At 37.4% G+C, this 14,283-nt stretch overlaps 1 non-coding gene across 1 annotated transcript; it reads left to right on the top strand.

Moving 5' to 3' along the window:
• The first annotated feature begins 2,818 nt into the window (after window positions 1-2,818).
• Window positions 2,819-2,922, top strand: LOC112713776 (small nucleolar RNA R71). The gene has a single exon (XR_003158737.1). It is a non-coding gene; the product is annotated as a small nucleolar RNA R71 (small nucleolar RNA).
• The last annotated feature ends 11,361 nt before the right edge of the window (window positions 2,923-14,283 follow it).

The raw sequence follows: 14,283 nt of genomic DNA on the forward strand, positions 1-14,283 counted from the left end.
ATGAAAAGACCTCATGATATTTGTATGCATGCATTGAATGGTTGTTGATTGTTAGATGAGGAACAAATTTTGGAAAAGCATGACTGGGGGAGAATTGAGTGGATCAACCCCAAACACCGAGTGAATAGAGTGTAAACACTTCCAGTGAGGGTTCGAGACTCAATTACATGTTTTCACCACTATCATCTATATTCATGCAAGTTTATAAACCCTTTTGATAGTTTCAGTACAATTGTGGGTTGGATTTAATTCCTATTGCTCTAAGCCCTTGTGCTTCTATATGATCTCTTGGAAATTGATTTGTTTTGACCAAGCAAGTGCATTCATTATAGGTAGTTGCATTTAGATAGGTTGCATGTAGCTTAGTTGTATTTAATAAATGTCATACCCCTTAGTTCATTCTTAATTTAGCATGAGGACATGCTAAGGTCTAAGTGTGGGGAGGTTGATAAACCCCGTTTTTAGGGTTTATCTTGTGTTGAATTTAGAGAACTTTGATAACCTTTCCTCACATTTATTCAATGAATTAGCATAGTTTTGTGATTGTCTCCTTATGTGTGCTTAGATGTGAAAACATGCTTTTTAGGCCTTTAACTTGATGATTTTAATCTCCCTTTGATTCCACTAGATGCCTTGATGTGTTTGTTAGTGATCTCAAATTGAAAAGGGCTAGGAATGGATCAAAGGAGTAAAGAGGAAAGCATGCAAAGTGGAGAAATCATGAAAAGCCAAAGAATTGGAAAACGCCATGGGCGCGCATGCATGCTGAAGGCCGCACGTGATTTTTAAATAGAAAATGTGCCCAGCGATTTCTGGGAAGCTGTGGGGCCAAGTTGCAACCAATTTTGGTGCCAAAATACTTTAAAGGATCAAGGATTGAAGGGGGAAATCATCATGCTACCATTCTAGTATCTTTAGTTCATTCATACACATTAGGATTAGGTTTAGAGAGTGAAGCTCTCATTTCTCTCTAGAATTAGAATTAAGATTAGGTTGAGGTTAATCTCTCCTCTTAGATGTAGATTTAATTCATGATTTGCTTTACTATTCCTTTATCAATTCTTACTCCTCTACTCTCCCTCTCTCTAGTTTTGTAGTTTAATCCTTGTAATTCTTTACTTTGTTGTGGATCTACTTTTGTTTCTCTTATTTTCTTTTAATGCAATTTGAGGTAATTCATGACAATTGTGATTTCCTTGATTGTTGTTGTTGATTCTTTGCATTTGATTGTTGTTAGAATTTATTCTTGTTGTGATTTACTATGCTTTTCTTTTTTACCTTCCAAGTGTTTGATGAAATGCTTGGAAAGATGTTAGAGTAGAATTCTATGTTCTTGGCTTGGGAAGGTAACTTAGGACTTCTTGAGTTACTAATGTTCAAGTGATTGATAGTTGATATCCTTTGACTCTAGCCTTCATTAATTCAATTAGTGGAAAGCTAGGATTTATGGACTTGGATTGATATAACTCACTTGACTTTCCTTGCTACTTGTTAGAGGATGACTTAGTGGGATTGTTCCTTGCAACTATCATAATTGTGGTTAGTGATAAGGATAGAGACCCTTGATAACCAACCTTTGCCAAGACCGTTTTGTTATTAGAATTTCATTACCATTTACTTTTCATGTTTCTGATTCAAAACCCCAAAATATACAAGTCATAACCAATAACAAGAACACAACCCTGCAAGTCCTTTGAGAGACGACCCGAGGTTTAAATACTTCAGTTTATAGATTTTAGGGGTTTGTATTTGTGACAAACAAATTTTTGTATGAAAGGATTATTGTTGGTTTAGAGACTATACTTTACAACGAGATTTCATTAGTGAAATTCTAAACTGTCAAAAATCCAATCATCACTTCTTCAGAGGAAGAATACTCATCAGAGCTCATGAATGGTAATAAGAAGTTCAGTGGAATCTCTATGGTCTCTAGATGGGCCTCAGACTCCTTTGGTTCCTCAATAGGGAACTCCTTGTTGGCCAGTGGATGTCCTATGAGGTCTTCCTTACTGGGAATTACTGCCTTTCCCTCCTTTACAAGTTCGGCCATGTTGGACGTGTAGATGGCCTTGCACTCTCTTTTTGGATTCTCTTCTGTATTGCTTGGGAGAGTACTAGGAGGAGTTTCAGTAACTCTTTTACTTAGCTGACCCACTTGTGCCTCCAAATTTTTGATGGAGGACTGTGCCTCAGTCATGAAACTGAGAGTGGCCTTAGATTGATCAGAGACTATGTTTGCTAAGCTAGAGAGGCTCTGCCCAAAGTTCTCTGTCTGTTACTGAGAAGATGATGGAAAAGGTTTGCTATTGCCAAACCTATTTCACCCACCATTATTGTTATTGAAGCCTTATTGAGGCTTATGTTGATCCTTCCATGAGAAATTTAGATGATTCCTCCATGAAGGATTATAGGTGTTTCCATAGGATTTTCTCATGTAATTCACCTCTTCCATTATAGGATTCTCAGGTTCATAAGCCTCTCCTTCAGAGGAGGCATCTTTAGCACCGCCGGATGCAGCTTGCAATCCAGTCAGATTCTGAGAAATCATATTGACTTACTGAGTTAATATTTTGTTCTGAGCCAATATGGCATTCAGAGTATCAATCTCAAGAACTCCTTTCTTTTGAGTCACCCCATTATTCACAGGATTCCTTTCAGAAGTGTACATGAACTGGTTATTTGCAACCATCTCAATGAGTTCCTGGGCTTTTGTAAGTGTTTTCAGATGAAGGGATCCACCAGCAAAGTGATCCAATGACATCTTTGAATTTCAGACAGACCATCATAGAATATACATATGATGCTCCATTCTGGAAACATGTCAGAAGGACACCTTTTGGTTAATTGCTTGTATCTTTCCCAAGCTTCATAGATGGATTCACCTTCCTTCTGTCTGAAGGTTTGGACGTCCACTCTGAGCTTACTCATCTTTTGAGGTGGAAAGAATTTGGTCAAGAAAGCATTGACCAGCTTGTCCCAAGAGTTCAGGCTTTCTTTAGGTTGTGAGTCCAACCATGTTTTAGCTCTGTCTCTCACAGCAAAGGGAAAAAGCATAAGTCTGTAGACCTCGGGATCAACCCCATTGGTCTTAACAGTATCACAGATCTGCAAGAATTCAGTTAAGAATTGATGAGGATCTTCTGATGGAAGTCCATGAAACTTGCAATTCTGTTGCATTAGAGAAACTAATTAAGGCTTAAGCTCAAAGTTGTTTGCTCCAATGGCAGGAATTGAGATGCATCTTCCATAGAAGTTGGAAGTTGGTACAGCATAGTCACCAAGCATCTTCCATGCATTTCAGGCATTGTTGTTATTTTTGGCTGCCATGTCTTCTTCTTTTTCGAAAATTTCTGTCAGGTCCTCTCCAGAGAGTTGTGCTTTAGCTTCTCTTAGCTTCCTCTTCAGAGTCCTTTAAGGTTCAGGATCGGCTTCAACAAAAATATCTTTATCCCTGTTCCTGCTCATGTGAAAAAGAAGAGAACAAAAAAGAAGTAGAATCCTCTATGTCACACTATAGAGATTCCTTGATGTGAGTAGAAGAAGAGAAGAAGAGAAGAATGAGGTAGAAAGAAAATAAAGAGAATTCGAACACAGAGAGGGAGAGAGGGTTTAAATTTTAAAAAGGAGAGAAGTGTTAGTAAATAAATAAATAAATAGAAAGAGATGAGAGAGAGAGGGAATTCGAATATTAAATAAAAGAAAAAGAAAAATATTTTTGTTTTTGTTTTAAATATTAGTTAATATTCAAAAATTATAAAAAGATTAAAATAAAATTAGAGTTTAAAACAATTAGTTAATTAAAAAGATTTTTGAAAAGAGGAAGGTGATTTTCGAAAATGAGAAGTGAAAAAGTAGTTAGGTGGTTTTGAAAAAGATAAGAAATAGTAAGTTTTGAAAAGATAAGAAGTTAGAAAAAGATTTTGAAATTAAAATTTGAAAAAGATATGATTTGAAAAAGATTTGATGGAAAAAGATATGTTTGAAAAGATATGATTAAAAAAGAAATTAAAAAGATTGATTTCTAAAATTAAAATTGATGACTTGACTAACAAGAAACTAAAAGATATGATTCTAGAATTTAAGATTGAACATTTCTTAACAAGAAAGTAAGAAACTTGAAATTTTTTGAATCAAATCCTTAATTGTTAGCAAGGTTTTCGAAAATATGAAATAAAAATAAGAAAAAGATTTTGAAAATCAATTTTTAAAATTTTCGAAAATATTAAGAAGAAAAATGAAAAAGATTTGATTTTTGAAAAAGATTTGAAAAGATAGAATTTTTAAATTGAAATTTTGACTTGACTAACAAGAAACAACTAAATTTTAAAAATCTTTGACTAAGTCAACCCAAAAATTTGAAATTTTTGAGTAAAATAAGGAAAAGATATTTTTTGATTTTTGAATTTTAAAGAGTAAAGAGAAAAACAAAAAAATTGACTCAAAACATAAAAATTTTGGATCAAAACCAATGATGCATGCAAGAACACTTTGAATGTCAAGATGAACACCAAGAATACTTTGAAGATCATGATGAACATCAAGAATATATTTTTGAAAAATTTTTAAGAAAAGAAACACATGCAAGACACCAAACTTAGAAATTTTTAATGCTTAGACACTAACAAATTAAAAATGCATATGAAAAACAAGAAAAGACACAAAACAAGGAAATCACAAGATCAAACAAAGACAATCATCAAGAACAACTTGAAGATCAAGAAGAACATATGCATGAGTTTTCGAAAAGTGCTAGAAAAATAAAAACATGCAACTGATAGCAAACTTAAAATTTGACTCTAGACTCAAACAAGAAACACAATTTTTTTTTGAAAAATTTTCGGAAATTAGAAATTTTTTTTGAAAGATTGTTGAAAATTTTTTGAAAATAGAACAAGAAGAAAATTACCTAATCTAAGCAACAAGATGAACCGTCAGTTGTCCAAACTCGAACAATTACCGACAACGGCGCCAAAAACTTGGTATGCGAAATTGTGATTCACACTTTTCACAACTCCGCATAGCTGACCAACAAGTGCATTGGGTCATCCATGTAATACCTTATGTGAGTAAGGGTCGATCCCACGGAGATTGTCGGCTTGAAGCAAGCTATGGTCATCCTGTAAATCTTAGTCAGGCGGATTCAAATGGTTATGAGGTGTTGATAATTAAAAGATAATTAAAATGGAAAATAAAACACAATTACTTATGTAGTTCCTTGGTGGGAATTTCAGATAAGCACTTGGAGATACTTTGTTGCCTCTGAACCTCTGCTTTCCTATTGTCCTCATCCAATCATGCGTACTCCCTTCCATGGCAAGCTATATGTTGGTAGATCACCGTTGTCAATGGCTACCATCCGTCCTCTCAGCGAAAACATGTCCTCTACGATTTTCCGTATAGCTAATCAGCTGTTGGTTCTCGATCGTGTCGGAATAAAATACATGTATTCTTTTGCACACTGTCACTGCGCCCAACCGTCACGAGTTTGAAGTTCGTCACAGTCATCCCATCCCAGATCCTACTCGCAATACCACAAACAAGGTTTAGACTTTTTGGATCTCAAGAATGCTGGCAATTGATTCTAGCTTATACCACGAAGGTTCTAACGTCACGGATTCGAATGCTCTATTGTCAAAGAGGTAATTCAGATACGTGGGTTAGAGACCAAAGAGATTATACTGCAGCTGTCGTTCAATGACTATGTCGAACATCATGTAGACCGCTTTGTGGTTGTCAGGCACGCGGATCTTGGCTAAGCGAGTAACGAAGATTGGGTGATTGTCACGGGTCACCCCTTCATTCTAACTTAACTGAATTAAGTACACGAGTATATCTTGGAGGAGAAATAGGCGTGAATTGAATAGAAAAACAATAATACTTGCATTAATACTCGAGGAACAGCAGAGCTCCTCCTTTTAATCTGTGAGGTGTAGAAACTCCACCGTTGAAAAATATATAAGAACAAGGTCTAGGCATGGCCGAATGGCCAGTCTCCCAAATGGCATAATACAATCAAAACAGTGGTCAAAGACCTGATCTAAGGATCGAAGAATGGTCCAAAGATGTGAATACAATAGTAAAAAGTGCTATTTATACTGAACTAGTAAACTAGGTTTACAGAAAATGAGTAGATAGTGCAGAAATCCACTTCCGGGGCCCACTTGGTGTGTGTTTGAGCTGAGCATTGAAGCTTTCATGTGAATAGGCTCTTCTTGGAGTTTAAACGCCTGTTTTGGTGCCAATTTGGGCATTTAACTCCAGCTTTGGTGCCAGTTCTGGCGTTTTATGCCAGAAAAGGGTCTCTGGTGGGCATTTGGACGCCAGTTTGGGCCATCAAAATCTCGGGCAAAGTATGCACTATTATACATTTCTGGAAAGCCCAAGATGTCTACCTTTCAAAGCAATTGAGAGCGTGTTAATTGGGCTTCTTTAGCTCCAGAAAATCCACTTCGAGTGTAGGGAGGTCAGAATCCAACAGCATCTGCAGTCCTTTCTCAGCCTCTGAATTAGATTTTTGCTCAGGTCCCTCAATTTCAGCCAGAAAATACCTGAAATCACAGAAAAACACACAAAGTCATAGTAAATTCCAGAAATGTGATTTTTGCATAAAAAATAAGAAAAATATACTAAAAAGTAACTAAAACATACTAGAAACTACCTAAAAACAATGCCAAAAAGCGTATATATTATCCGCTCATCAGTAGCCATTGACTCTCTTTTGGAATAGTGAATAGCTAGGATTTATGGATTATGGACTTCGATTGATATATCTCATTTGGCTCTCTTTTACTAGTTAGAGGATGATTTCATGAGATTGATCTTTGCAATTATCATGATGAGATTTGAGTGATAAGGATAGGAATCCCTGACCACCAAACTTTGCCAAGACCGTTTTATCATTTGATTTTCATTACCATTCACGTTTCATGTTTCTCATGCAAAAACCCCAAAATATACAACTCATAACAAATAACAAGAGCACTTTATTACAATTCCTAGGGAGAACGACCCGAGGTTTAAATACTTCGGTTTATTAATTTTAGGGGTTTGTTACTTGTGACAAACAAATTTTTGCATGAAAGGATTATTGTTGGTTTAGAAACTATACTTGCAATGAGAATTTATTGTGAAATCTAGACCACACAAAAGTCCAATCATCAAAATGGCGCCGTTGCCGGGGACTTGCAATTGTGTGCCTTGTTATTGGTTATTGTATATATGTGAATAGTGTGAAGATAGTTGTCTTTTGCTTGTTTGTTAGCTTTTGTTAGCTTAGAACTTTGTTAGTTTTATTTTGCTTTCACCATGAATTCTCACTTTGGCTATGAGTTTGGTTCTAATTGTGTTGTAGGAGATGTGAGCCTCAATGACAACATGCGCCAAGGATGGAGCAATCAAGGTTGGGAGGAGCCACAAGCTTATGGACAACCTTCTTGGCAACAACCTCCTCCGGCCTCATATAGGTATAACTCCAATCCTAATGCATACCAAATTTTTGCATGAAAGGATTATTGTTGGTTTAGAAACTATACTTGCAACGAGAATTTGTTGTGAATTCTAGACCACACAAAAGTCTATTCATCAAGGCCACTATCAACCTGCAGGACGTGGCGTACAACCTTGGGCTACGCACACATGGGGAACCGTTTGAGGGGTGCTTTCGTGACTTCCAGAGGTGGTACATGGTTCATGAAATTGTGATCACACTTTTCACAACTCCGCACAACTAATTAGCAAGTGCACTGGGTCGTCCAAGTAATACCTTACGTGAGTAAGGGTCGATCCCACAGAGATTGTCGGCTTGAAGCAAGATATGGTTATCTTGTAAATCTTATTCAGGAGATTAATGATAAAAATGATTTTGTTTATGAAAAGTAAATAACATGAAATAAATGATACTTGTGATTCAGTAATGAGGAACAGGTTAAGGTTCTAGAGATGCTCTGTTGTCTGAATCTCTACTTTCCTACTATCTTCTTCTCCAAACACGCATGGCTTCCTTCCATGGCAGGCTGTATGATCCTTTTAGCGAAAATGGTCCAAGTACGGTTTCTGCACGGCTAATCAACTGTCGGTTTTCTCGTCTCAGATGAAAAATACCAGGCATAGCTACCGCACGGCTAATCATCTGTCGGTTCTCACTTCTGTCGGAATAGGATCTCTCTATCCTTTTGCACACTGTCACTGCGCCCAACATTCGTGAGTCTGAAGCTCATCACAGTCATCCCCTTTTAGACCCTACTCGGAGTACCACAGACAAGGTTTAGACTTTTTGGATCTCAGGAATGCTGCCAATTGGTTCTAGCCTCTACCACGAAGGTTCTAATCTCACGGACTCGGTCCGTGGATCTGAGACCCAAGAGATACACACTCAAGCTGTCGCCCAATGACTACGTTGAGCTTAAATAGAATGGGAGTGGTTGTCAGGCAGGCTTTCATAAGGTTGAGGATAATGATGAGTGTTACGGATCATCATATTTTCGATTTTGAAGTTCGAGTGAGTATCTTAGAATAGAATCAAGCGTGGTTGAATAGAAAACAATAGTAATTGCATTAATCCATTAAAACACAGCAGAGCTCTTCACGCTACCTTTGGGGTTTAGAGACTCATGCCATAGAAGATACAATATGAAATGTAAAAAATTTCATAAGTTCTAAATGTATCTCTAAATGTAGTTTTTATACTAAACTAGTAACCTATGTTTACAGAAAATGAGTAACTAAGTGCAGATAGTGCAGAAATCCACTTCAGGGGTCCACTTGGTGAGTGTTTGGGCTGAGCTTTTAAACTTTGACGTGCATAGACCATCCTTGGAGTTAAATGCCAGTTTGGGTGCCAGTTTGGGTGTTTAACTCTAGTTTTGGTGCCAGTTCTAGCGGTTTACGCTAGAAAAGGGTTTCTAGCTGGCGTTTAACGCCAGTTTGGGCCATCAAATCTCAGGCAAAGTATGGACTATTATACATTGCTGGAAAGCCCAATATGTCTACCTTCCAACGCAATTAAGAGAATTCCACATGGGCTTCTATAGTTCCAGAAAATCAAATTCTAGTGCAGGAGGGTTAGAATCCAACAGCATTTGCAGTCCTTTCTCAGCCTCTGAATCAGATTTTTGCTCAGGTCTCTCAATTTCAGTCAGAAAAAACCTGAAATCACAGAAAAACACAAACTCATAGTGATGTCCAGAAATGTGATTTTTGAATAAAACTTAATAAAAACATAACAAAAATAGAATTAAACATGCTAAAAACTATATGAAAACACTACCAAAAAGCGTATAAAATATCTGCTCATCACAACACCAAACTTAAACTGTTGCTTATCCCCAAGCAACTAGAAAAATAAAATAGGATAAAAAGAAGATTATGGTGCAATAAAATCTCAGAGTCTTTAATGAAGCTCAAATTCAAATTAGATGAGTGGGGCTTAGAGCTTTTTGCTTCTGAATAGTTTTGACATCTCATTTTATCCCCTGAAACTCAGAATGACTGGCTTCTTTCAGAACTCAGCATGCAGATAGTGTTATTGATTCTCCTAGTTTAGTATGTTGATTCTTGAACACAGCTACTTTATGAGTCTTGGCGTGACCCTAAGCATCTTGTTTTCCAGTATTACCACCGGATACATAAATGTCACAGACACATAATTGGGTGAACCTTTTCAGAATGTGACTCAGCTTTGCTAGAGTCCCGAGTTAGAGGTGCCCAGGGTTTTTAAGCACACTCTTTTTGCTTTGGATCACGACTTTAACCACTCAGTCTTAAGCTTTTCACCTGAACCTTCATGCCACAAGCACATGGTTAGGGACAGCTTGATTTAGCCGCTTAGGCCAGGATTTTATTCCCTTGGGCCCTCCTATCCATTAATGCTCAAAGCCTTGGATCCTTTTTATCCTTGCTTTTTGGTTTAAAGGGCTATTGGCTTTGCTTTTTCTTTTTCTTTCTTTTTCTTTATTATTTTTTTCGCCATTTTTTTGACAAGCTTTGTGTTTTTCACTGCTTTTTCTTGCTTCAAGAATAAATTTTATGATATTTCAGATTATCAATAACATTTTTCTGTTCACCTCATTCTTTCAAGAAGCAAACATTACTCAAATTTTAGTGTAAAAAATATGCACTACTTATACATTCATTCAGAGAGCTAAAGTAATGCCACCACATACAAATAATTTGAATTTTTCTTATTTTGTACTCGAAATATTTGCACCCTTGCTCTTTTAAAAAACATCTAATATTTTATTCATGTTTGATGATGATAAGAAGAGTAAATTATACCCTAATTTATAAAAATAATACTAATGCTCATGCAACTCTAATACTAATGCTCATGCAACTCTTAAAATAGGTCTCTAATAACAGAAGTTATCAAAGAGTTAGGCCTCAACTTCTGGCGCTTTAGCTCCTGTAGCTCATGCCCTTGATTCTCTTGTTCCTTGAGCAGTTTGCAAATCATGCTATTTTGATTCTGCTGCTCTTCTTTGAGTTGATCCGTAGCTTCTTGTAGCTTGGTGACAGATACTTCTAAGCGGGTCAAATAGTCAAATTGAGGGATTTTTAGGAGGAGCTCATGTGCCCTCCTCTTGATGAGGTTGTCTTGAACTTGAGTTCCATCCATTACCTTTTTGGTGATTGGGTGTTCAACTGGGATATACTGATCCACTCCTATCTTCACCCCCGCATCTTTACATAACAAACTGATCAAGCTTGGGTAAGCCAATTTGGCCTCAGTGGATTCTTTGTTTGTAAACATGTAAATCTCACAAGGAATCAGCTGATGAACCTCAACTTCCTTTCCCAGCATAATACAGTGAATCATCACTGCCCTTTTGACAGTGACTTCAGAGCGGTTACTGGTGGGAAGTATAGAACGCCCGATGAAGTCCAGCCAGCCCCTAGCAATTGGTTTGAGATCTCCTCTCTTCAGTTGGTTTGGAACACCTTTTGAGTTGGTTATCCACTTGGTTCCAGGGAGGCATATGTCCTCTAGAACTTGATCCAGCTTTTTATCTTTAGCCATTCTCCTATTAAATGATTCTGAATCATCTTGTAATTGAGGAAGTTTGAGGACTTCTCTCACTTTATCAAGGTGGAAGTAAATAACCTTTCCTCTGACCACAGTTCGAAAGGTGTGAAAGGCAGTTCCCTCCATTCTTTGCTTATCTGTCATCCATAGATTTGCATAGAATTCATGGATCATGTTTCTTCTAACATGTATCTTAGGATTAGCCAGGATTTCCCAGCCCCTGTTTCGAATCTGCTCTTGGATCTCCAGGTATTCCTTTTCTTTCAGATTAAACTTAACTTCCGGGATCATTGATCTTTGGCACACAATTTTGAAGTAATGGTCTGCATGTTCTTCGGTGCAGAACCTCTTATGTATCCAAGGTTTTGGATTGTTTTCTTTCTTGCCTCTTGGGGTGGTTTGTTTTCCTTTAGGGGCCATGATCTTGATCTGTGTTAGCTCAGTGATCACGGAAAATCATACCAAACTTAGAGGTTTGCTTGTCCTCAAGTAAAAGAAAAGAAAGAAGTGGAAGAGAATGAGATCAAGATTCGAATAATGGGTTAAGGGGGTTGGCCGAATGTGTATTTAAAAGGGAGGGAGGGTGGGTTCAAATTTTTAGAGAAGAAAAGATAGAAAGATATGATTGAAAAAAAGAGAAACATGATGTGAAAAAGATAAGATTTTAAAATTTAAAAGATTTGAAAAAGATATGAGGAGGTGAAATCTGAATTTTTGTTGATGTAATTAAGAATAAAAGATGATATGGATGAATTAAAAAGATTTGGAAAGAAATTGGAATGATAAATGAGTTTTAAAAATGTTTTGAAAAAGAATTAAGAAGAATTTATAAGATCATATTTTTTTTAAAATGGAAATCGGAAGATGAATATTTGAAACATGTTTATGTAGAAAATTATTAATTAAAACATGAAAATTTTAAAAAAACTTAATTGGAAATAAAATTCCCTCCCCCTTGCTGTTCTGGCGTTAAACGCCCAGAATGATAGCCATTCTGGCGTTTAACGCCCATATGGTGGCCTATTTGGGCGTTAAACGCCAGAAATCCTTTGTCACTGGGCGTTTTTCTGAACGCCCAGGATGCTGCTGTTTCTGGCGTTAAACGCTCAGAATGCTGCCCATTCTGGCGTTTAACGCCCAGAATGGTACCTTTACTGGTGTTAAACATCTAGAATGATAGCCATTTTGGCGTTTAACACCCAAAATACCTCTTTACTGGCGTTTTAATGTCAGTGAACTCTTTACTAAAATGTATTATCAAACATGAATAACAAAATTAAATAAATTTAAAACATCTAATTTCTGCCTATGGCTGGGTTGCCTTCCAGTAAGCGCTTCTGTACTGTCTTTAGCTGGACTTTACTGAGCTTTAATCTAGTCTCAGTTTTGAGCATTCTTGCTCAATATTATCTTCAAGATAATGTTTGACTCTCTACCCATTAACAATGAACTTTTTGTCAGAGTTAATATCCTAAAGCTCTACATATCCATTTGGTGACACACTTGTAATCACATATGGTCCCTTCCACCGGGATTTTAGTTTTCCAGGGAACAATTTGAGCCTAGAGTTAAATAGCAGAACCTTTTGTCCTGGCTCAAAGACTCTAGATGATAGCTTTCTGTCATGCCACCTTTTTGCTTTCTCCTTGTAAATTTTAGCATTTTTGAAAGCATTGAGTTTGAACTCCTCTAGCTCATTCAACTGGAGTAATCTCTTCTCTCCAGCTGCCTTAGCATCAAGGTTTAGGAACCTGGTCATCCAGTAGGCCTTGTGTTCCAGTTCCACTGGCAGATGACAGGCTTTTCCATATACAAGCTGGTATGGAGAGGTCCCTATAGGAGTCTGGAATGTGGTTCTCTATGCCCACAAAGCATCATCGAGACTTCTTGCCCAATCCCTTCTATAGGTACTTATAGTCCATTCCAGGATTCATTTTAGTTTTCTATTTGAGACTTCAGCCTGCCCATTTATCTGTGGATGATGTGAAGTTGCCACTTTGTGGTTAATTCCATATCAGATCAGAGTAGAGTCAAGTTGTTTATTACAGAAATGAGCGCCTCCATTACTGATTAGTAATCCAGGGACACCAAACCTTCTGAAGATATGCTTCTGGAGGAATTTCAACACTGTCTTAGTATCATTGGTAGGTGTTGTAATTGCCTTTACCCATTTAGATACATAGTCTACTGCTACCAGAATATAAGTGTTTGAATATAATGGTGGGAAAGGTCCCATGAAGTCAATACCCCATACATCAAACAACTCAATCTCTAAGATCCCTTGCTGAGGTATGGCATAACCGTGAGGCAGATTACCAGTTCTCTGGCAACTGTCACAGTTACTTACAAACTCTCGGGAGTCTCGATAGAGAGTAGGCCAGTAGAAGCCACATTGGAGAACCCTTGGGGCTGTCGCTCACTTCCAAAATGTCCTCCATATTGTGATCCATGGCAGTGCCATAGGATCTTCTGCGCCTCTTTTCTAGGTACACATCTATGGATTTTTCCGTCTGCACAGCTCTTAAAGAGATATGATTTATCTCACAAGTAGTACTTTGCATCAGAAACCAATTTTTTGTTTGCTGCCTACTGTACTCTTTGGGTATGAACCTCACAATTTTATAGTTTGCAATGTCTGCAAACCATGGTGCTTCTTGAAATGGCAAACAATTGCTCATCCAGAAAGGTTTCAGAGATCTCAGTAAGAGGGAGGGATGCTCCTACTACTGGTTCTATCCGGGACAGGTGGTCAACTACTTAGTTCTCTGTCCCTTTTCTGTCTCTTATTTCTATATCAAACTCTTGCAGAAGCAACACCCATCTTATGAGTCTGGATTTTGAATCCTGATTTGTGAGGAGATATTTTAGAGCAGCATGGTCAGTGTACACAATTACTTTTGATCCTACTAAATAAGATTTGAACTTGTCAATGGCATAAACCACTGCAAGTAACTCATTCTCTGTGGTTGTGTAATTCTTCTGCGCATCATTTAAAACACGGCTAGCATAATAAATGACATGCAGAAGCTTGTCATGCCTCTGTCCCAATTCTGCACCAATGGCATGGTCACTGCCATCACACATTAGTTCGAATGGTAATGTCCAGTCTAGTGCAGAAATGACTAGTGCTGTGACCAGCTTAGCTTTCAGAGTCTCAAACACCTACAGACACTCTGTGTTAAAGACAAATGGTGTGTCGGCAGCCAGCAGATTGCTTAGAGGTTTTGCAATTTTTGAAAATCCTTTATAAACCTCCTATAGAA

Source organism: Arachis hypogaea, chromosome 9 (assembly GCF_003086295.3).
Source record: "Arachis hypogaea cultivar Tifrunner chromosome 9, arahy.Tifrunner.gnm2.J5K5, whole genome shotgun sequence".
NCBI lineage: Eukaryota > Viridiplantae > Streptophyta > Magnoliopsida > Fabales > Fabaceae > Arachis > Arachis hypogaea.